The sequence below is a fragment of the Protopterus annectens genome, chromosome 3.part0 (genome assembly GCF_019279795.1).
Source record: "Protopterus annectens isolate FY-2018-M chromosome 3.part0, PAN1.0, whole genome shotgun sequence".
Taxonomy (NCBI): Eukaryota; Metazoa; Chordata; order Ceratodontiformes; family Protopteridae; genus Protopterus; species Protopterus annectens.
The window spans coordinates 1430961584-1430986281 of record NC_056731.1 but is presented as its reverse complement, the minus strand read 5'-3'; the positions used below and the strand labels follow the sequence as shown (position 1 = coordinate 1430986281).

Below are 24698 nucleotides of genomic sequence, written 5' to 3'. Positions count from 1 at the left end.
CAAATGTATGCACGGAGGTCCAAGTAGCCGCCTCAATAATGTCCTTGGTTGCCACTCCTCATAAGAAGGCTGTGGTAGTGGCTGTTGCTCTTGTAGAATGAGGTCGTATGTTCTGTGGAACTGGTTTTCCATGGAAGGAGTAACAGAATCGTATGCAATTTCCTATCCATTTGGAGATTGTCTGTTTGGAAATTGCTTTTCCTTCCCTTCCTGTTGCATAGGCTACAAAAAGCTGGTCAGTTTTTCTGTTACATTTTGTTCTGTCCAGGTAGTAGCGTAGCTGTCTGTGTACATCCAAGGTATGCAGCATTCTTTCCCCTCTGTTTTGTGGGTTGGGGAAGAAGGTAGGTAGGTGGATTGCCTGGTTTAAGGACACTCTGGATACCACCTTAGGCATAAATGTAGGATTAGTCCTCATGGACACTCTGTCTTGGTGGAAGATTAGGAAGGGTTGTACTGCCATTAGGGCCTGAAGCTCAGAAACCCTCCTTGCTGAGGTTATTGCCAGTAGGAAAGCAGTTTTCCATGAAAGATGCTGTAGGTCTGCTGTTGCTGCTGGTTCAAAAGGTGCGAGTGTCAACTTTTCTAGCACAAAGTTCAAATCCCAAGCTGGCAGTGGTGGTTTCCTAGGAGGTTTTACATTCTTGATCCCTCTGAGGGACTGCCTGAGTAGAAGATGTGAGAAGACAGGTGGATCAAAGCTGTATTCTGCTGAAATAGCTGATGCATGTATCTTGATGGAGGAATAGGACAGGCCTGTATGTAGAAGCTCTGCCAAGTACTCCAGAATGTTAGCCATATCTATATTCGACACATCCTTCCCTCTTTCAGCACTCCAAATGACAAACCTTTTCCATTTCCCTGCATAGTTCCTTCTTGTTGAAGGTCTGCGGGCTTCAAGGATAATGTCTTTAACCCTTTGGGAGAGATCTGGAATAGTTGCTTCTATGTGATGTGCCATGCAGTCAGCTGCAACGTTTTTATGTTTGGATGCATGATGCTGTAGTTGTTCTGAGTTAACATCAAAGGCATCAGGGGTATTGACCACATTTTGTCCCGAGATATGCTCCTCAGCAATGGGTACCAGTGTTGTCTTGGCCAGTTTGGAGCTATCAGGATTATCCTTGGACGTTCCTCCTTGATTTTTAGTAATACCTTGTGTATCAAGGGAAGAGGTGGGAATGCATATGCTGTCAGGCCTTTCCAGCTGAAGGAGAGCGAATCCACTTTCGATGCAAGTGGATGGAATGTCCTTGTGCAGAATTTTTTGAGCTGGTGGTTGAGAGGGGAAGCGAACAGATCTATCTGTGGCATTCCCCATTTCTTTGCGATGGTCTTGAAGATGTCCGGGTGTAGCATCCATTCGTGAGCATCCGAGGTGGTTCTGCTTAACATGTCTGCTAGAGTGTTCTCCTTTCCCGGTACAAACATTGCCTGTAACTGGATGTTGTAGCAGAGTGCCAGGTTCCAAAGGTCCAAAGTCATTCTGCATAGGGGGTATCAATGAGTGCCTCCCTGTTTGTTGATGTACCACATGACTGTGGTGTTGTCTGTCCTTATCATCAAATGGCCTTCTTTGAGAAATGGTCTGAATTTTTGGATTGCCAGTTTTACTGCCAGCATTTCTTTTAGGTTGATGTGTAGGTGAAGCTGGTCCTGCGTCCACAATCCTTGCACGCATTTGTCCAGCATGCGAGCCCCCCATCCTAGGTCTGAGGCGTCTGTTGTGATGGTTTGGCTTGCTTGATATTTGTGAAAGGGTAAGCCTGGGTTTGACTGGCATGCTTGAGCCCACCATAGGAACTCCTGTTTTAGGCATGGAATTAGTGGAATTTCTGCTTCTAGGCTGTGCCTGTGTTGGGACCATAAATTCTTTAGGTACCACTGTAGTTTTCTCATATGTAGTCTGGCATGTGGAACCAAGATTATGCATGATGCCATGAAGCCCAAGGCCTGCAGAACTTTTCTTGCTGTTAGTTTGCTGTGGTTTGTTAGTGCCAAGAAGTAAAGAGGGAGATCTTTTTGTTTTTCTGCAGTTAGGAATGCCATTTGTTTTACTGTGTCCAATTCCGCGCCTAAGAATGTCCTTGTTTGGGATGGAATCAGCCTTGATTTTTGCAAATTGACTGTGTATCCCAGTGCTTGTAGCAAGTAAATGACCCTTTGTAAATCTGTTGTCAGCTTGCTTTTGTTGTCCCCTTGTAGCAGGCAGTCGTCCAGGTATGGATAAATTTGGATTCCCTGTAGTCTGCAGTGGGCGATTACTGATGCCAGGCATTTTGTGAATACTCTGGGCGCAGTAGATAAGCCAAAGGGCAATGCTGAGAATTGATAGTGCTCTGATCCTGCAAGAAATCTGAGGTATCTTCTGCAAATTGGTCGAATGGGGACGTGCAGGTATGCCTCCTTGAGATCTAGAGTTACCAGCCAACACTCCTTGCCCAGCATGGGAAGAAGTTGCTGTAGGGTCAGCATCTTGAATTTTGGGACAATGATGTATGTGTTTAAGGTGGACAGATCGAGAATAGGTCTCCAACTGTTTTCCTTTCTTGGAACTAGGAATAGTCTGGAGTAGAATCCTCTGCCTTGTTCTGTTATTGGTACTCTTTCCACAGCTCTCATCTTTGTTAATTGCATTATCTGCTGTAGAGCTTCTGTTTTTTGATTTGGAGGTAGGTTTGGCATTCCTCTTTTGACTGGTATAGTGTGGAAGTGGAACCGGTAACCTTGGTCTATGGTTTGCAAAATCCACTTGTCTTTTGTGATATAGTGCCAGTTCTTTGAAAATAAGGTTAATTTTCCGCCTAAGGGTGCTGCTATTTGTTCCCTGGTAGGCGGAGTTAGAATCAAGTCACTGTGATTGCCCTGTTGTGGTGGTAGTGGCTGTGCCTGTGGCTCTGTTATTACCTTGCCACTGTCGTCCTCTGTAGGCACCCCCTCTAGATTGATTTCTGCCTCTGGAACATCTATTCCTGCCCCTTTGGGATCTTGTGGAGTCAGGAAAGGACCAATTTTGGCAGGCCAGTTCCTGCTAAACCTTGGGGCTGAACCTGCAAGAAATCTTTAACCGTTTGTACAGATTTTGCCTTTTCTTCCATTTTCTTCATTACCTGCTGGGCAGGTGTACCAAACAAACTGGTCTTATCCATAGGAGCATCTAATAACTTAGCTTTAACATGATCCGTAAAACTTGTTCCTTCAACCATGCATGTCTTCTTATCACTGTGCCAGTCATGGCTGATCTAAATGAAGCCTCCAGTGCATCATAGCCACATTTTAAGGAATGGTTACTAACCTGTTGTATGTTATTTACCATTTCTAATAGATTTTCTTATCTATAGAGTCATCAGAGGATAGCTTTTAGTTAACTGATCAAGCATAAACTCTTGGTATTGTATCATGTGAAACTGACAGTTTAAAGCTCTAGCTGAGAGAGTAGCAGAGGTGTAAACCTTTTGCCCCATCTGTCTAAAGACCTGGCTTCCCTTTCAGAAGGAATAGGGTTTTTGCTGTGGTTGAGGCTACTGCCTTAGGCCCTGGGATATAGTTTCGGGTCTGCAAGAGGGGCCTTGTATAGGTGATGATGAGTGTCTGGCACCCTGTAAAATCTATCTGGTTTGGCAGGTGCTGGAGGTAAAGAATCTGGTGCAGTGCAAACATCATTAAATGCATCGTCCACAACAGAGGACAGGAGGTATAGCTAAGGGCCTGTGTTGTGGTAGGTGCAGAAAAGTCCTAAGTCTTTTCTGGAGTCTGAAAATCCTGTTCCTGCCATTGGAATTGTTCTCTCATGGCATGTAAGGTTTCCCCAAAGGAGAATTCTTCTGGTGGGGAAGCAGCTGGAATGGATTCTTCAGCATCTGAGTCCTCAAAATTGGAGAAAGGAGCCTCTGGCTGGTCTGTAATATCTGAGTCTTCCGCAGAATCATCAGAGGACACAGGCTCGAGGGGCTCTGCTCTAGGTCTCTTTTCTGGGGGCTGAGAGGCCCTGTCTGGGTGAGATTGAGATCCCCTAATTAAGGATATTAAATCTTCTGCCAGAGTAAGCATTTGTGAACTAGAAGAGGGCCTGGTTGAGGGGGGTTTAACAGGCACTGACTTAGTAGATTTGGCTGCTTTAGCCCTGGCGAAGGCCTTAATAGACATGGCTGCAGGAGGCCTAGCAGCACCACGTGCTGGGGTAGAGACATCCAAAGGGATGGTGTCTGATAAGTCACTAGTAACCACTGTAGTAGGTAAAATTTCTGAGGCCGATTCAAGTAAGGTAACCGGAACCTCAGTAGTAGTCATTGATTCGGCTGTATTCTGATCAGTTTTCTCGGTTTCGGCCGAAACCGAGACACTCGCGGTTTGCTTAACCATGGTTTCGGCCGAAACCGCGGACCGCGAGCGTCGGTCTTTCTCTTTGCGTTTTTTAACAATTTGGGTAGTCGGAGGATCCGACGGCATAATGTACGCAAATTCAGAGCCGAAAAACTGTTCAGCAAACTCCGACCGGCGTCTAAGCGTTCGTCGGTTGAAAGAAGCACAGGCCAAACAGGCTGCTACGTCGTGGTCTGGGCCTAAACAAGGCAAACAGTAAGAGTGGAAATCTTTATGAGGTATTTGTTTCCCACAAGTTAAACAGTTATTGACTTTTTCTGACATCGGCTGAGGCAAGAAGGAGTCCCCAACGGGTTAGTAAACCTTTAGAAGTCTTCGAAGGTGGATTCGGTAGTAGTAATCTCTGGACCTGACCGACCGGGACTTGCGATCAGCTTCTGCTTGAGCCACGCGCAAGAAAGACTGAAGAAAATGGCGTCGGCTGATGCCTTTATACCCGAAGACCAGCAGAGATGGCGTCGGGTGAAGTGCGACATCAGCCGAAGCCGGACCCGGACTTTGGAATCCGGCCGACCGAAGGGCTGCCTGACGACAGGACAACCCAGTTGTTATGACTGCAGATGCATCCATGAAGGACATCTAGAAGAACCGTGGCGGACATGGATCCCAATAGTTGCAGGACCATTCTGGCTGGGGCTTTGGATCTGGGAAGTAAGGCTCGAACTTGAGCCTGTATGGTTTGTATCCTGTCTGTAGGTAGATAGACTCGCAATCGGTTTGAGTCTACCTCTACCCCTATGAATCTTATGCGTTGAGATGGCAGCAACACAGACTTTGGCCAATTGAAGGTGATTCCAAGGGAATTGCCCAGTGATATTGTGGCTTGTAGGCTCCGCAATAGTAGATGCTTGGAGGTGGCAGTTAGGAGCCAGTCGTCTAGATACGGAAACACCTGGAATCCTAGACTTCTCAGGTGAGTAGTCACGACCGCCAAACACTTGGTGAACACCCTGGGGGCTGTGGTGAGACCAAAGGGCAGCGCGCGGAACTGAAAATGACTGCCTCCTAGGCTGAAGCGCAGATGTCTCCTGGACGCTTGATGTACCATGATATGGTAATACGCATCCTTGAGATCTATGGAGCACATCCAAACACCTTTCTCCAGCAATGGGAGAATGATTTGTAGGGTGACCATTCGGAACTTGGACTTTCTGACTGAACGGTTTAGAATGCTGAGGTCCAAAATGGGTCTCAAGTCCCCGGTCTTTTTTGGCACCAAAAAGAATCTTGAGTAAGTCCCTAATCCGATCTGGTTTGCGGGGACCAGTTGGATGACTCCTTTTTGCAGCAGCTTTGAAACTTCTGAGGCTGCATTTTCCCGTTGACTGGGTGGCGGGTCCGGGATTTATTTGGACTGAGGTGGAGAGTGAGAGAAAGGGATGGTGTAACCTCCGGCGATAATTCGAAGCACCCATCGGTCCTGAGTGATACCTTCCCAGGCTTTTAGGTGCTTCGAAAAACAACCCCCGACTGGCTCCGGAGCTGCACAGTCGGGCAATCCCTCAGGGACTGTGAAAAGCTGAAGAGCCACGAAAGGACTCGCGGTCTCCACTGTTGCGAGGGCCTCTGCCACCTCTGGGATGGCGTCTTCCATAAGAATTTCCCCCTCCCCTGCCTCTGGAAGGGGGATCATCCTGCTGTGAGGGGTAAGACTTCTGAGATCTACGGAACCACATTTTCCCTCCTCTTTTAGCCTTGGGGTAAGGCCGAAAGGGAGTGGAAAATCGTGCCCCTACGGCAGTCAAAGTCTTACCTTCCTGCTCGCAGCGGGTCAGTGTGTCCTTTACCTTGGCTCCAAACAGGGAGGACCCATCAAAGGGGGCGTCGGCAAAGGAAGACTTAAAGGCCTCCGCAAAATGACACAGGCGGAGCCAGGCTTGTCTCCGTAGAGCAATGCCTGCACCCGCTGCTCTACTCGCCCCTTTGGCCGCATAAGAAATGAGCCTCATTGAGTTTGAAATGGACGATAGTGTAGCCAGCTGAGAGCCAACCGTCTGGGCCAGCTCCTCAGGCAGGTTACCCAAGAGGGTATCGGAAAGTTCTTTAATCAGATCCCTCTGAAATCTGGTAAAGTGCATGAGGTAGTTCAAGGACCTTAATGTAAAGGCCGCTGAACTTAGGGAGCGCTTACCGTACCGATCAATGCTCCTAGACTCCTTATTAGGAGGATGGACGGACGTCGAAGCCTCTGCTACATCTTGCTGGGTAGCAGATGCCACCACCAAAGCATCTACAGCCACACCTTTAGTTAGGAACTCTTTTTCAGGGGGTGCTGACAGGAACTTATTAGGACGAGCAGGCACCGGTTCCACAGAGTCTGGGTGTTCCCACGCCCTTTGACAGATCAAGTCCAAGAGCTCGTCGAAGGGCGGAGACACCCAGGAGGTGGAGGGCTGAGCCCCGAAGGCCTTAAGGAACACCGACTCATCAGCAGAAGGGGGTTTGGATTGCCAGCCGCCTCGTTGTTTAAGGGCTTCCAGGATGTCTGCAAAGGAGACATCATCCGAGGACGACTTAGGGGACCCTTCAGTGTCTGATGTAAGAGACTCATCAGGGGAGTCGACGTGCTTCCTCTTGCACGATCTTTTCCTGGGGGGTTCCTCCGAAGAAGCTTCAGAAGGACCTCCAGGAGGGGGGGAAACCCCAGTGGGGGTAACCTCAGGCCCCGGGGCTCCGCTGTCTAAGGACAGGGGGACTGCCAAAGACCCAGTCTCGGTATGCAGGGAAGGAGCTGGGGAGACCGTGGAGGTAGCCAAAGATGATTTGGCTAACGCACTCCTCATAGCCCTGAAGGCGGGACCACCAGAATCCTGGGAGGGTCCCACCTCCGTGGCCACGACGGTAGACGGCACTCCCGCCGACCGAGAGGAAGGCTTGGGACCGAAAACATCAGTCCCGGCATCCCCGAGGCCGACAGAAGAAGTCCGCGTACCGAACTCCGACTCAAGAGCCGGAGTTGGAGTAAGGGTCGGGCCCAACCCTAAAACCTCCACCGGTTCCACCAGCACCAATGGTGCCGAGGCTGTTGGAGGAGGAACCATAGTAGCAGGGTGGACCATCGGCTCCGAAGCCGAATGGGCTGGAGCCGAAACTAACTTTTGGAACACCGGAGACTGGAAGAGTCTTAGGAGCACCCTGTCGATGTCCGAATCAGACATCTTGGAGGATCTAGATGATACCGATCTGGTCTGAACCGATTTCTCTATTGGCTCCATAGGACTAGAGGTCCGGCTCCGAATGGATTCTATTACTATCGGTTCCGAGGGAGATCTCAAGGCAATTTCCCTCGGTGCCGATGAGGACTTCGGCGCCGAAGGGGAAGAGTCTGAGCCGGCAACCCTATCGGCTCCAATATCAGTGGAGCCGATGAAGGTGACCCGCCTCTCGATGCCCCAGTCCTCGGCTCCGAAACCAGAGGGGTCGAGACTGGAGGCATCGAGGCAGACTGTTCCGCCGTCGGCTCCGAAGTCCGTGGAGCCGACGGAGAAGCCTGCCTAGGTTTTTTGGCAGTCGGTTCCGACAGAATGGTCGGAGCCGACGCTTTTTTCTTTTTTGAAGGAGAGGGAGAAGAAGATAAAGCCTCCTCGAAGGATGGCTTAATCAACCCTTTAAGGATTAATTTGTTTTTCCTCTCCTGAAGGACTCTTGATGAGAAGGCGTGACACACGCTACAGGACTCTTGTAGGTGCTTGGCGCCTAAACAATAAACGCACGAGGAGTGGTCGTCCGTTATGGACATCTTATAACCACACCTCGCGCACTTTTTAAACCCAGAGGGTCTATGCTCTTTAGACATGTCTAATAAACTAGTAGGATCAATAATAGACAAAAACTAGCGGTTTAAAGTTCAAAAAATAAAGTTTTTTTGTTTTTTGTTTTTTTTTTAAATCAACGATATAGTTACACAAAACACAGAAAAGGAGAGTCAAGACCCTCTAACTTAAGCAGGTACTTGACACACAAATAAAAAGCTAGAAATAGCAAATAGGGGAAGGCCCCTCTAACTTAAATGGGAAACCTTCCCTTAACGAAAAAACAAATTCCTCAACAAAAATATTCAAACGCACTCGTATCACAACAATAGCTGTTAAAACAGCTTTTGGGTTCAAAATAAGCAAATTCCTGACAGGAAAAGCCTGAATAAAACAGTACTTAGCCCAGCCAAGTTGAGACCACGTCGTAGCTTGTAAGTGGCAAACGAGATCTGGGGGATTAGTGGTGGTGCATCCTGGGATAAGAAATAGCTCAGCCAATAAGAGGCCTCGCTCTATAGTATAGCGTGCCGAGTCGGAGCCGAGGGATCAGCTCCGAGCCCATCAGTTCAGAATGTAGGCGAGATAGGATCACATAACATCAAAGGTATCGTCTATTGGCATGTACAATGTACAATAACAGGATACATATGGCTTGTAGTCACGGGATATTGTAATAGCACAATAGCTAATCTAAATGGAATGGCTACTCAAGTAACCATGCACAAAGGACATGTAATAGCTTTGCAGGTACATAGTGGGGTACTATGCAGTCTGGCAAGTCTATGTGTAAGCACAACTACAGTGTTCACACCAGCGGCACCTCTCTAGGGTAGTGTCCTGTGAACAGCAGAGCCATGTATTACCTGCACCTCTGCACAGTACAGCCACTGCAGTGATCCCTGGCGTACATGTGTCTCCCATCCACCAAGTGAGGTATCACATGAACGGTGCTACTGAGTGCCCCTGAGTGATGTACATAGGAATCATGTTCCAAAGCATGGTGAGTGTCCGGTTTGGGAATGTAACCCTCAAGCACATCCCACTCATGGTTGCGTGTGTTCTCATATCCATGAGCACGTTGCTCACAGTGGCTTTTGCTTATGTCGCGTATGTAGAGTATATCCATTAATATTGTTGTGGACATGGGCCCTGTCTGTTCAGCAGAGGTCACCCCTGAGTATGTAGTAAGCAAATGTGTACAGATGTGGTGTCCGTAGTTCAGCCGCATACTTTAACTGTCGGAGCTCAATAAACGTCATGGCGTGTTAATGTTGTGGTACGTAAAGCCATAGCTGTTGTGTAAGGTACAACCTAAACGGGGTGTTGTACCCTTGAATGTGTGTATACGTCTGGAGTTCAGAGGTACAATGGGTGCCTATGTACCAGCTACACACCAAGTACAGATAAGTGTGGCCACGTAGAAGGATATCCACGCCACAGTGGCAATATGGTAATCACAGGAGTGGGTGCGACATATGTGTGTACTACGAACATGTACAATGTGACATGTATGTAGGGGACTACCACCTATGTGATAGTCAGTGGGTGAATGGTGTAATGCAAAGGGGATGTTCATGCACCTTGTGTCATGCAGCTTGAGGCCATGACATTGATATCAGGTATCCGTCACAGTGACACCCTTATGGATGGAGTCAGTATCAGCTGATGGAGCAATCATGGCGCTTTGTATGCAGTGGTCTGTAAAGCTAGGCAGGGAAAGTCCCTCTGTGCTAGCCTGTACCTCAGGGAAGCATATACCGAACATGAGAGGCCCTATGACTGAGGACTGTGGTATGCAAAGTGTAACTGAAATACAGCAAGTACTATGGTATGCTACCCTCATTGTGTGTGCCCTGTTCATGAGCCACTTTGCATAACATCCTGAGACATAGGGTTCGATGTGCAGGTGTATGTGTATGTTGTCAATACCAGAATGGAGAACGGTGCTGAAAGGCAATGAGAGGACAATGTAGGCTGCATGGACCCCCATACCGTCATCAACTACCCTGGTAACTGTATGAAAGGAGTCCACCAGGTGTAGGAGCCATGCTCTGGCCCTAACAAGTCCAACCTGGGTGGCATCAAGGGACCGGAGCCCAACAAAGTCTCTGTGAATGACGACCATGATGATGTGCCCCATAGCTGTGCAGAACAGTCCAGTCAGGTGTGCAGAACAATAGTCTCACTCGTGCATTGTGGCGCCACCTGTGTGGAGTGTGTTAACTGTTGCTGTGTGCCATTCAGGGGCCACAATGTCTGATATAAGGCTATTACTGAATATGGTGGCCTAGTGGGGAGACATGTCATTCAGAGGCTTGTGGACATCACAGCCTGGGATTTTGGAAGGTCACATGGGGCCAGTGTCCCAGGACATATAGAGTGCAGGTTAGTATTGTGTAGGTGTGACCGCAGGGACACCGCAATGTTCCTGCATGGATTGTGGCCCTGTAGGGAGTGAGAGGGTGTAATGTTAGCAATGAATCCATCCGCCAGAATGTTGCCAACATCACCTGGTTCTGTAATGTTCCTGAGTAACTGCTGTATGTGAGAGCAGATGTGGGTATTGCCAATGACTACTGACATACCACCATAATGCCTTGTGGTACACCCCGGAATGTGTTGCAGTAATGTTTACGTAGCTAGTTTTGGAGTATGTGATGAGGGATCCCGTGGCCCTACCGAGGCTGACCAGTGAGCTACCCCACCCATGGGATTGTACACCATTGTGCAACAGCCTCCACCTGTTGTTGTAAATTATGTCCATGGAACTGGACCCCCAGAGTGGCGTCTGTTATCTGGTGGGTATCATCATGGCTCTGTGTGGAATAGCATGATCCATGCAGTCATGTACGTGGTAATGAAGTGCACTGGGGTATGTTTCAGGATTTGTATGTGCATTGTCCATCTGCAAGGGTGTCATGACATTAACTACCGCTGTCATAAGACGTCTGTAGTAGGTGTTGTAGTACTCATGTACTGTGTATGCCGTGAAGGGTGTGGTGCCGGGATGTGGCTAACAAGGGTGATTAGCATATGTTTGGAATACATCAATGAGGGGATAACCCCAGGTGTGGAACACCAGTCACATGTTGGTAGTGTCAAGGATAATGTTGGTCTTGGAAGTGGTGTGTAAGGGTTGATCCAGCTGAGTGGAGGTTATGAATCACAGACAGCGCTGGCCTAATGTGTCGGTAAATGAGTGGCTATCCCATTGAAGTGTGGGGTAGTGTCAGTCTCACATCTGTAGTATCTGTCTGAGCCCTACTGTCCAGTACACCAACAAATGAGGTCTGGTAACCATGGGGTATGCTGTTGAATCCGTAGCTTGTTACAATGTGTATAGCAGTTCTGGACACAGTTAGATGCACGTGGAGCACCTCTGATGCATTGTGCCAAGTAACTAGCCAGGATGTGTGTACAACATAGTGGAATATGGGAACACCTCAGCCGTGGGTGTGCCAGTCCAGGTACATGCCTGAAAGGTATGGTCTGTGTATAACCTGTCATTGCAGGTGTGCCCTGCAGAGCCTAGAGGCAGATCCCAGTCATTGCAGATATGTTGAAGTGGTGCATTATAAGGAGTGCCTTGCCTGCGTGCATCAGAGATGAAGATGTCAAGCATTGCGTCACATGACCCCATGTTTTGCTTGCCAGTTCCCATTCTGGTGGTGACTGTTATTGGAAACTGTGCAAGACAGGCAGTATAGAAGCAGCAAGAGCCTTACATGTGATCTGTACTCCCAGGGCTGACAGGTGCAGGTCATCTGTGCCAAAGCATTGTGTTGTTTGACCATGTCAGTCAAAGTGGACAGATACCAGATGCCTGTGGAATGACAGCAGAAGTATAGTCAACTGTTGAAGTGACACAGTCAGTCGTTGTACAGTGGTATCATGAATGCATAATGCTCCCCAGGGCTTGGCCCACACCTTCAGGGCTACAAGACTGGTGAGCTATTGCATGCCCCTGCACACGTAGTCTGTGAAGTTGCATCTCAGGGCAGTCACACTAACATGGAGAATGACAGTCACATTGTACCTGGTGATGTGTGGCATGGGTGCATAGGTTATGTTGCAGAACCAGTTACCCGACAGGAAGATGTAAGTGACTATCGCCTTGTGTAGCCTGCTAAGTGGAACAGCAGTGTGACCGCCTACAGAGTCATCTATGACAGGTGTGTTGTGTATGTTATAACACCCTATTGGCTGTATGTGATGGGCATTCATGAGTCTGTGGGCTATAAGTTGGTGTTGTTGTGTTTGGTGATGGGGACTGCCTTTGGTGCCTACACAGAGTATGGAGAGGTACTGCACAAGTTGTCCTCGTATGTGTGGCCTGTGGTGGAGATCTTGTGAGACTATGTGATGAGTGGGGTGTGTTGCGAATGTTACACATCCCCACATTACTGTCAGGTGCAGTCAGGGTTGGTGACAGCATTACCCCCAGCAGGACTGCATATGTGCATCCCCCACAGGCTGTAGTGTCATATGTTGGGAGGTGAGCATTGACTGTGTACATGAGACAATAGCTCTATTGCCACATGTACGACATATTCATCATATAGACTGGCACTAGCACTGGTACTTGACAGTTGGACATGCCTGTATATACAACCATGTCTCACAAGATATGTGAGTTATGTGTGTACAACAGCTGTTGTACTGTAAGCAAGCTGGAAATTTAAGGACAGACAGTGTACCTGTGAGAAATGGTGTGGAATGGGTGCTATATTAATCAGTAGCTCATGATGTGCTCACAAGTTCTGAACAAGTGCTGAGCATGAACATACAATACAGATAGGGTGTTGGATAATATCAACCCACAAGTGGTGACGACAGTCATAACTGGTGGCACCACACTATAACCCTGCTGAGTATGGTCTGCAAGTCCATGAACCGTTATCAATGTAGATGTTAGCAGTACAGATGTACATGACAGTACGGATGTTTGACTACAAATACCTTTGTATGTCACAGGAGTGTTCTACCAGTGGCCTGTTGACAGAATCACAACTATAGAAGGTGCCAGAGTGACATGTGCATATTATACCAGTGCCAGCTACAGTAAAACAGGGTTAATGTGTTGTACTCCACCCTCATTGCAGCCCATACCACACAGACAAATGTCAGGCATCTGTGTATGTAAGGATGCGAATGGCCATGACCTATGAGCAATAGCTGTCTCAGTGTTGTGAACAACATACAGAATGGGCTGTGTGGGTGAGGTGTGTGACATATGTGCACATTCTGATGGATGATATCAGCATTGTCACCGCTAGGTGAATATCCCTGTACCCATTAACTACCACCTAGGCTGTGGTCAACATTATGGACACTGTGTAAGGGATGGTGCTGTTCAGTACACCTCCTTGAGTTGGTGACGTCTCCAAGCCCCTTACATAGTCATACAAGGTACCCATGTCATGACAGGGTGCCATCCATGAGCACGGAGATCATTGGACAGGCATACACAGCACTCAGGTGACCAATATTGGATCACATATCACCTTTAAGGGGTATTGGCCATGCGTGGATGGGCGATACCAGCCTTCACAATCCTCACCTCCACTATGCAGCATGCTGTCTACCTTGCATAAAGACATTTGCTACACTATGTTGGACATGCTACATGTCCATATCCTGATCTAGAAGACATACGTCATGGACAGCCACCGTCCTATTACTAGGATCGCCACATGCTGGACAGATCCCTGTGCCATACATGTGACATATGCCTGCCATACCATGCAACCCTGTCCATCAAAGCTGCACATGTCCTCCCTGTCATACATGGTGTGATGGCCACATAGTAGATGTAGTATCAACTGTCTGGATCAGTAATGTGGCACTGATGCACCTCGCAGTGGCATAATGGCTGTCGGATACAGCTAGGAAACCTTGCCCGTACATGCTGTAGTTAATAACCATCCCTGCGAATGACGTCCGACTAGCCATTGTCCCATGTCTATCACATGTACAACACAGGCGATCTGTGGCAGGATGCTGAACAGCTGTACAGTGCTGTGTAGATGTATATGGCAAAACACATGCATGTAAAGGTTTACATGCGTATGTGTGCATTGTTACTGCTAAAGTCCATTAAGGCTGTGTATGTGTTGATATGTGACATATACACAGCATCAAGTTCAACAGCATTACCGTGGACACATACTGACATGTGCAGATAGGTAAGAACACCAGTGTAGGCAAACAGACATGCCCACATCAAGACAGCACTCACATGGAGTATGAACACTGTGATGAGGTGACACACATATATGGTGATGATATCCAATGCATAACGGGTGTTACATGTGTGACACAAACATGTCAGTCGCATCAGTGTCATGATGATTTGCAAAGATAACTGTTCAGATGTACTAGATTTACTAGAAATGTATGTGCAGCAGTATCTCTGAAACAGTGACCCGTCACCATCATTATGTCTTAAAGATAATGCCTTGTACATGCCTGCCAGCGTACAGCCACCAGGAGGATGATGTCCTCATCCCGTACCTCCATGAGAACTACGAGGTGTTGTTCAGCCATGTGCCACAGCATGCTCAGCAGTGGGACGACCTGTGGCAGGATCTTCGCAGGAGGGTGAACGATGTGGGTGGCCATAACTGCACCTACCAGCAGGTGCGCAGACACTGCATGGACTTGATATGACATGCAAAACAGTGTGCCACTGCAATCGCCAAGGAACAAGGTGGAACAGGTGGTGGGCCACCAACCCAGCCCCCACTCACACACACCGAGGAGCTACTGGCCAGTCTGGGGACACCATCAGAACAGCATCAACAAACACTAGCTGCCATCGTGGAGGTGGGTGCCTCCCAACCAATAAGCCTGGAGTTGCTTGGTAAGTCAGTACTGCACATATGGCTATTATATCCCATTTAGTTGCATGTGTCACTGTACATTATGTAATGTAACAACATATGCAAGGTATGTGGACACACATGCTGCATACTACAGTATGCTACCCTGTGTATGCACACATGTGCATACTATATGCTATTGTACAGGTGAATGTGTTAACATGCACAGTGCACCCTGTGGCTGTCATACAGTCATGGATAATTTTCATACTGCTGTGTCATCCCTACACAGGTACCTCTGGCGTGCCGCACAAACATGAGTCCGTTGCAGGTGAGACTGTCATCAGTATCAGGCATGTTAAAGCATAGATCTATTCGCCATGTGGCCAGTTAACACTTGCACACCTGATGTTCGTTCCAGTCACGAAATACAGGTCGCATCACCCATCATTCACACAGGCCACCCATGTGCAATATACACAGATGAAATGATACACCGACTTGAAACCACAGTATTTGTCATTGCTACATGTGTGGTCAGCTGTGCATACAACGGTGGAGGTGTTCTACAATGGAGGCATATGTACTATACACTGAACAACATGTGTGGTATGCAAACAGTACCACACAGTGAGCTGTGATATGGGCAGCCCACAGGTGTCACCATTGTGTTATATGCCCCTGCATTGGGTGCACACATTGTGATGTGCCATCTGACATGTCCCAGAGACGTAGTGTTCTGGCTGCAATATTGTCACACTATCCCATGACCCATACCCCACATACCAAACATACAACCCGTTGTCTGCATAGCCCTGTGGATGGTGGCATATCTGACATCTATGGGTGTATGTCATATGGGACAACACAGACATGTGAGATAGATGGCCATCACACACATTTGGCCAACACATTTGCACACATGGCCATGGGGGATGGCCAGAGACATGTAGCCACATAGTAGATGTGATTGGGTATACACCCTGTTGCACATTGTCCACACATGGTCCAATTATAGCCTTAGTTGACTGATTATACAGTTGATGTGGTACACTGGACATCCTAAAAGCCTGTGCACAGCTAGTGGAGGTGTCACTGAAGTCTACCATATAAGATCTGTTGAACATCACAACTGTGTCATAGCATGACAGTAGTCACCTGTACAGCTTCCACAGACATTGAAACCACATCAGGCCACAGATACTGTGCATTTCCCTTGCTGCTGTAGGACATCACCATTAGCGGTGCACCTCGTGTGTGTGGTACATCAATGTCATGTGGGAAATGGTGAATTGACAAGTCCGCTATATGTGGACATGGTTGCCAGGCAGCTAAGACTCTGTAGTTGTGCAGGGGTGTCATCTGTAGGTCCTCCAGTGACCTGTCACATGACAGCATGGTTTGGTGTGTATACACCTCAGCATCATGGGTCACAATCCACAGTTATGTCATGGGTATGCATACAGTTATGGCTATGCAATGTGTACATATTATGCACTGTATACCAATATAGACGCCTCATGATGCCATGCAATGACACAGTGTCTGTACTTCACACTGTACAGCAATGTAGACGGCTCACACTACCCTTCCATGCTCATGCACATTTGCTAAACATGCATTCTATCTGTAGGGCAAGCAGACAACACCGCAATGAGATGCCCATTATGACGCTGTACATGTGTCAGGACACCATTGTGTCAGACATGTATGCATGTTAATGCACACGTCAGCAGATTACATGTCAAGGTCACGTCAGCCATGTGTACTGTTATCCTGTTCTGGTCCACATGGTGTATCACCGGGATGCATGCATACTACCATGATTGTGTGAACTGCATGGCTACTGATATGACAACTGCTTGCTGTAGTGTGCACCCCAGGGAGGTATGCTTACTAACACTATTAATGTCTGAGCTGCATGCCATCTGCTGTATCACAGGCATGCTGTCAAATCACATGTATGGTGTGTGTGTGTGTCTATTGTAATTTAGAGTCTTTCTTTGCATTCACAGGTGATGTAGGTACGTTACCCTCCTGCGGTCCATCTGATGTTAGTGTCCCCAGAGATACTAGTAGTGATAAACATATGCAGGAGGTACAGGCAGGGTTGTCAGGGGCTGAATCTGTGCCAATAGTTGCCATCCCAGCTATGGCCCCTCTTCCCCACACACAGTTCTGCTGCCAACACATACCGCATCACCAGTGGCCATAGAGGAAGGAAAGTCAGCGTCTGTTAGAGTGGAACAGGAACATGTGTTGGCTACAGAAGGTGTCTCTCCACACCATGGTGTCAGTGTAATGACTGCAGATGTGCCACACAGGCATGTGGCCGGTGCTGCTCGTAGGAGGACCTCTGGCAGACATGCACCTGCAGGACAGAGTGCAGCAGCTGGTATCATCAGACGCATGTTCCAGACTGTAATGGCGAAACAGGCACATGCTGAACAGCAGAACAGAGAAGGGCAGAGGCTGCAGAGGGCAGCTATCCGTACCCTAAATGACAACATCCAGGCATTGGCAAATGCTCAACAGCAGATTGCTGATGTTCTGGACAGGTGATTGGGTGACATGGTCGGAATCCTTGACCGTGACATGGCAATCCACGAGCGTGAGCTGTCTGTGCTGGAACATCTGGTAGGAGTGAGGCGTATGCCATGTGGACGTAGGCCAGCTACACCACCTAGTGCAGGTCAACGTGGGTGTGACACCTCACATGCCTGCTCCCATAGTGCCGGTAGCAGTAGCAGTGCAGCTAGTGCTGCGCTGTCCACACCAGGACACAGCAGGCCACATGGACGTGGCCCTGGACGTTCCCAGCGGGGACATGGTTCCAGTGGACATGTGTCGTCGGACAGTAGCCAATCTGTACCTCCGCGTGGTAGTGCCTGTGCAACCCCTGGCAGGCACAGGTCACGTGGCCGGACACAGTGAGCTGTACAACCTGGTCTGTACAATCTCGAGCTGTCAATAATACCCCTGTGTAGGCCTCACAAAAGGCAGAACTGTGTGCACACATACAAGCACACAGCAAACAAATCTGTAGGGCACCATAACACCCACATGCATACTGAACAGACATGTCCAATCATATCACCGGCCCTTGCCCACACACATGATGTCATCCATTGGTGCAGCCTATGCCCTTGGCAAACATTATCACCCTGTGCATATGATGAAGCTTGTGCTGCATCCCTGTCATCCACACAATCGGTGCAGGCACATGCTCAAATGGTCTGATGCACAGGGCGAACAGAATAGTGAGAAGTGTATATTACATTAGTTGTGTAAGAATAGTGAGAGAAGTGTATATTACATTAGTTGTGTAAGAATAGTGATAGACATGTATATTACATTAGTTGTGTGCTGTTGACACGCACCAGACATATCATGTAGTACAGGTTTAGCATGCATTGTTATATGTTCACAGTATATGTCTCGGTAACAACAGTAACAGCATGTTGGTAATGATGCCCTGGTTCCCTCTTTATGGTCTACTTGCATGTGCCTACAGGTAGCAGTGTTTGCAGTCTATCATGTGTAACTGTGGATTACTCACAGGCACATATGGCAATATCAGCATGCCATACCTAGCCTCAACCTGACTGTTGGAAAGTCTAACATACACAGATTACCACACATACTGATCCAGAAGCATGTGGGCAGTTTAATAGGCTACAGTGGCTAGAGACGTGACATCCATACCAGGTCACATCATAGGTATGTTGACATGGTGCAGGGGTTCTACACAGTGGTCTGGCCAATGATAACGTTAGAGGCCACTTGATAGCATGAGGCCTCACTGTGTAGCAGTAATACCCTGTCACATTACAGGAACATGCCTACACTCACGGGGTCAACAACACTATAACGCACACCCCATAGTGTTGAGGTGAGGACCCTTGCCTATGTGGTCATCACCCTCACAGTACTGTGCACCCACAAGACGCGACACAGAGAAAGAACATGTACAGGCAGCCAGTATGGCCGAGACCGATGGCATCAACAGGGTAATAGACTGCATCACCTTGAGGGGTTAGGGATCCTGTGTGTTCTGTATGGTAGCATACACCCTCACTCCATGCACCAGACAGCCATACATACATACACACACACACACACACACACACACACACACACACACACACTGTGGAGACCATACATACACATATGGATAGCTGATGTGTGTGATACACACACCACACCTGCCTACGTCATGCTTTCCACACTGCAGTATGTACAGATCTCTACAACAGTGTACAGGGGTGTGTAACAATTGGGATGTATTCCCCACCATATGTGGCATATATGGTCACACAAGCAAACACACATGGCAGTACTGTGAATGATACACCTGCTATACGATGATACGTCTGACAGACATGCAGCAGTATTGGCCGCATTATGTGTACCAATGCCATGTCCGGCAATTGTGCTGCTATATGCACACGGGAGGATGCAAGTGTTACAGGTGTCAAATGACGTACAGTCGGTAACACCTGATCGCTGTGTAGGTTTTATGTCTTCACCGTCAAGTAACAGTAACATAGCGTACTGTTTGCACATGTAATGGTAGGATGGTGTGTGACACACCTGTGAGCCATCCCGGGCAAACATCCATCTACACAGGTGGATCACCACTTTATGTACACACATCCATCCATACCTGATGTACATCCTACCGTACTGTCAGTATGTCACCATATACAGGTGTCAATGATGGGGTTGCATTGCAACTGTATGTTGTAGTTAGGCACAGATGAGTTACTTACATCAGCTACTGCACATGCAGGGTAGCTGCATGCACACTACAGATTGTACATGTGTGTTGGTCCTACATGCCTGTCATGTAGCCATGTTTGTATGCATTGCAATTGGTGGACATGTGTGTTGACATACATAACACATGGACTGTTGTATGATATGATGGGTGTCATGGGTAACTAGTACAGAGGGAATGTGTCCTCGGTCAACATTGCTACCTCATGTACTGTTAGCATTCAAAAGCCATGGACCCACCTTCTATTTGCGTGCGTATGATTGCTGTAGCCACTTGTCTGCACGGAGGACAGCAAAAGCTATGCTATGTTGTACATATGTGTTGTGTGTGTGGTCCGTGCACATATCCACTGCAATTACATGTATGACATACCCAAACATGTGTGTTCGTTGGTGTACAGCGACGGTCATCTGTCACAGCTGAGTAAGACCAAGGGCCCCTGGTATGTGTGGAACCGACCTGGTTATGTACAGTGGTATCAATGAAATGCATAACATATGATGGAACCATGTCGGTACATGTGTAGTCTGCACAGTTGCTGCAGACCTATGTACAGTCCCACTGGTCATGAGTCACATGGTGTTGTGTTAATGTATGGCTGTGAATTGCTGGTCCAACAACATGGTGATGTCTGAGGGCTACATTGTAGACTGCAGTGTGTACCTCTGTGATCTGCACCTGAGACATCTGTGATGGCTCCTGAGTGTGTACTGGTCAATACATGTGAGTGGCCTTCATGTATGTGGGAACAGTAATACCATACTGTGCCCTTCCGTGTTTAGTATCCGTGTGCATGCAAGACGTCCCTTTGCAACTGCTAAGTGTGTGAGCATGTCCAGTATGCCATTGTGTAGATGGACACACAGCACATTTCAAACGGACATGTGATACTAAGCGTGTGGGCATGGCCAGTGACACCTTGTGTCGGTGATGTTCCTCTGTGTATGGGCATGGCCACTGACATCCTGTATAGCGATGATGGTCATCCAGACGACAGATGTCCATTTTCAATGTCACGATGGATACCTACATTGAACACACTGGTTGACTGTCTTGAAGGGTGTACTGTCTGTGGCGTGTCCCGTATCTATGTAGTGTTGTTGTAGTGCTCCACAGATATTTAGTTGCCCCGATCACACCACTGCCGTGTGTTTGTCTACGTCTACCTTGGGACAGTAATATGCTTTCAGACTGCTCACTCTCTATACATTCCCTATCAGCATCCTTGCCTTTGTGGATGATGTCACCCACCTAGAAGTATGCCTCTGAGAGTGCTGTGTTCAGTAATCTTGGTAGCGCGTTCTGTAAATGCGTAATGCTGTAGTGTGATAAGGTAGTTAGGTGTACGTTCGACTCCCAGCCCTGCCAAGTGTGTGTGTGTGTGTGTGTGTGTGTGTGTGTGTGTGTGTGTGTGTGTGTGTGTTTCCAGCTTGCCTGGGGACACAGTAATGCTTTTAGACGCCTCATACCACATACATTCCCTATCGGCGTCTTTGCCTTTGCGGATGATGTCACCCACCTAGAAGTATGCCTCTGGGAGTGCTGTGTTCAGTAATCTCAGTAGCACGTTCTGTAAATGCGTAATGCTGTAGTGTGATAAGGTAGTTAGGTGTACGTTCGACTCCCAGCCCTGCCAAGTGTGTGCCTCTGTGTGTGTGTGTGTGTGTGTGTGTGTGTGTGTGTGTGTGTGTGTGTGTGTGTGTGTGTGTGTGTGTGCGTTTCCAGCTGCCTGGGGACACAGTAATGCTTTTAGATGCCTCACACCACATACATTCCCTATCGGCGTCTTTGCCTTTGCGGATGATGTCACCCACCTAGAAGTATGCCTCTGGGAGTGCTGTGTTCAGTAATCTCGGTAGCGCGTTCTGTAAATGCGTAATGCTGTAGTGTGATAGGTAGTTAGGTCTGTGTTCTAATCCCAATCCTGCCATGTGTGTGTGTGTGTGGGTGTTTCCCACTGCATGACAACAGTACATTGCCTTTACACTATTCACTCTCCATAGAATCCGTACGGCATCTTTGCCTTTTATGCTGATGTCAGCAAGCTGGAAGTATGCCTGTGTGAATGCTGTGATCTAGTAATCACGGTAACACGTTCTGTAAATGCGTAATGCTGTAGTGTGATAAGGTAGTTAGGTCTGTGTTCTAATCCCAACCCTGCCAAGTGTGTGTGTGTATATATATATATATATATATATATATATATATATGTGATATAGATATGTATGTGGATATTAGCACTATTGAATGTGCTGCATTATCTGTACGTGATCACCTTGGATGTATCTAAATCTGCTATGGCTCTGTGATAGTGCACATACTGTGTGCTGTAGTGATCCTGGGTTATAATTGTGTAGTGACCAGTTATTTTGTTGCTGGGTATTACAAGGGACATTGAAAACAATGATAGTACAGCACCTTTAAACGGTCGTGTGCACATCTCAGCAACAGTCAGCAGTGGTTATTACTTTGGAGGATGAGTATGGCTCATATAACTATGTATTAAATGACAATACTATGCAAATCAAGTTAACATTACTGACTCCCGTTTATCCACAGGTTGTGATACAGATCCCAAGAATGTATGTGTATACATTTCCAGATGCAGGACTGGAATATTGTTGAATGCATGGAGGGGTGTCCATGGCCAGAAATGGCAATCTGTACAGCCTGGCAGGTATGGTCGGTGACTGTCCCACAACCTCCTGTATATGGCTGACACATGCTGAAACTGTGTACATGCAGACACACACACATAAAACAAACAGCTAGGGCTAACACATACACATTGCATCAACACTGGGCCATGCAAAAACTGTTGTCCCTCACACACACACACACACACACACACACACACACACACACACACACACACACATACATACACGTTGATTGGATGGCTCAATGACAGGCTCTGGAAAAGAAACAACATACCCTGTGTATATGATGACACCTGTGCCACCTCCTGTAATGTGTAACATTGATGCAGGAACAGACTAACATGGTGCTGATGCACAGGGTGGCTTTATAACACTCTATTAATGTTAAAATGTTGTTAATACAAAGTGTGATATTCTTCGAGGTGTATGTAAGCAGGCATGATGTATTACAGCTATGATCATCAATGTAGTATAGTTTACAGCACTGTTAATTCTGAAGATTTATTATCCATCCATGTGCCATTTGACTGACATGTGTAGTATTGGCAGCATGTGTTTCAGAGTGTGCAGTACGTGTGTGATGTGTGTAGTACAGATTTTCATGTATTCATTTGTGAACATGGTGAAAGTGCACTGTCTGCATGTACATGTGTAGTGGACACATTGGAATGGTGATATGCCCTGTACTATACACTGTTAACACTTCATAGTTTCTATTGGTAGCCAGTATGCATTATAATACACATATTGTTGTACTTGTCTACACATGTGTGTATGATATGGTTTTACACGGTGCTGTGGGTGATACTGTTACTATCTGTAATTGTTTTGCATTATGGTAGTAGACACAACCTCAACAGTCTGAATAACCAATTGTTATATGATATCTTCACAACTGACCCACACATGTAGGACACACAGTAGCATGTGGATCCTTCATGTACTACACTATACCAGTAAGCACTGGTATTGACTGCCACACTTTGCTGGGTCCATTACTGTTTGACATATAGCCATGTTAGTTACAAGCAAAGACAAAAGGGATATTCCTGTCCACATCTGAAAATCCATACTGTGGCCTACAATGCATTCTGCACATGACACAGTTATTCTTCACAAGGGTATCATACAGACAGATACGTGTTATCCAACCCATGCTGTAAACCTATAAGGCTAAAATGAGTTAGTCATCCACATTTACTACACATACTATATCAACAGTAACACATAGGTATTAGACCCCAATATGTATAATGGGTAACAAGGTGTACATATGGACAAGTGCTATGTCATTTGTCCTTTGATATTAGCATTTACAATGGTATTTTGAAGTACATCACTGTATCACATAAGCAATGAGAGGTTTGCATGCATATCCACCAAGGTGGTTGTACAACTATGATGAATGTCCATTATTGACAGTCTTTGCTGTGTTTGAACTGTTCTGCAGTAAAACACATACATGAACAGTCACTCACACTATCTATATAAACTGTCGTGTGTGTGTGACACAGATGACCTAGGCCACAGACAATTCTGGTACATGTAGTTGACAAGTGCTTTAATGCTCCACCAGATGTGTCCAGGCACCAGAACTGTGACTTGAGCAGCACAAATACATGCTAGATTACATTTTCTGTTTGTGCGTGTACCTCATTATGGCATTCCTGTTCATGTGTGTGTGCATTTCTGATGTGTGTCATCAGCCACAATTGAACTGCACATCCAGCATCCCCCACTAGGTGACCATGAGGGTTGTCCCCATTGCCAAATGTTTTGTACAGCTGCCTCAGATGCCACATATGGGAAGCACTGCAGCTTCCAGGGCAACCAGCACACACATTCAGTATTAAAGCGCACCATACTCCAGGCCTTAACCAGTATGTGAGCCTTAGATCAGTCCTGAAGAAAAGAAGTCTGAAATAATATAACGTTTTTCTTTATATACTAATGACTTCCTTGGAAAACTTTTAAGTGTAAACATCTGAGTGGAACTTCTATACCTTGCTTGACCAATGGTCTTTTCTTTCAGGGACTCCTCTTTACTGAATCCACTGTTATCGTGGTATTTTAAACCCTTGGTTGTAACGTCATCACTATTTTTAACGTCTTTCTAAGTATAAAATGATGCTTATATGATAAGATATGAACTTATATTACTGTTTTTAAGTATTATTAAGAGCATTTTTGTCATTAGTATTTATATATTTACATATTTATATATGTGTACTTTTTATATATTTTTATATATTACATATTTTGACATTCGAGGTATCTAACAAGTTACATTATGTCTAGA

The 24698-nt window shown here is 47.0% G+C and overlaps 1 protein-coding gene across 1 annotated transcript in view; it reads left to right on the top strand.

The window, feature by feature from the left end:
• LOC122797084 (vomeronasal type-2 receptor 26-like) overlaps positions 1-24698 on the top strand; it is a 594456-nt gene that overhangs the window by 401850 nt on the left and 167908 nt on the right. The gene's annotated exons all lie outside the window — the stretch shown is intronic.